Source organism: Nestor notabilis, unplaced genomic scaffold (genome assembly GCF_000696875.1).
Source record: "Nestor notabilis isolate BGI_N333 unplaced genomic scaffold, ASM69687v1 scaffold31233, whole genome shotgun sequence".
In the NCBI taxonomy this organism is placed as follows: domain Eukaryota; kingdom Metazoa; phylum Chordata; class Aves; order Psittaciformes; family Psittacidae; genus Nestor; species Nestor notabilis.
Window position 1 is genome coordinate 1 of NW_009921074.1, and position 965 is coordinate 965.

Sequence of the window (965 nt, forward strand, 5' to 3'; positions counted from 1 at the left end):
CCCGGGCTGCTCCACCAAGAGCCAACGGGCCACCGCGCAGCGTTCAAGGGGAAGGGTGACTCTTGCCCCGCTGGGGCAGGCGTTGGCACTGTTTGCACCCAGTTCCCCCAACGCCCCTGCTCCCAGCGCATGGGTCAGTGCTGGAATCGCACCCCCTCCACAGCATATCTGATGCCACCGGTTCTCGGGATTTCGGGATACACGGGATTTGCCAAGCAATGCTGTGGCCGTTGCCTTCCCACTGGTTAATTCCTGGCCAAAACCTTTGCCCTGTGCACGCTGCCATAGAATTCTTTTGGTTACACATAAGCAGCAAAACATTTTGGAACCGGTTGGGACGTTTTCACCAGTTTAAAAGCGAGATTTGGGTGTGATTTGTTGTGTTCGACATGTGAAATGTCTGGATTTCTTCCTTGTGTCTGGCAGGAGCATTGCAGTGAGAGAATATACAGAGAATAAGTGTTCAAGGCCAGGTTGGACACAGGGGCTCGGAGCAACCTGCTCTAGTGGAAGGTGTCCCTGCCCGTGGCAGGGGTTGGAGCTGGGTGAGCTTTAAGGTCCTTTCCAACCCAAACCATTCTATGATTCACACACTGTGAATACTCAAGCTGTATTTATTCCTACCACTACTCTATCCATATATTGCCTTTTTTTCCCCCTGTTCAGACTAAGACAAGAATAATCTCTAATATGCTTCTAACTGAGGGCAATGGGGAGGATTATTTCTATGGCTGACTGGGCACATCACACGCAGACCTTGTCTCAGTGTGCACGTTAACCATGCCTACACAATGAGAGGTTGATTTTCCTCTTCTTGCCTTCCTCTGAAGTTTCTGACACAGCCCCTGGCTGCAGGAGGATCCAGCAATGAGGAGCAGGAATATCAGCAGCATTTCTTTGGAGTTTAATAGCGGCATTACTTCCCCCCGCTGCATGCTCCAGAGTGACTCCAGGCTTGAAAAAAC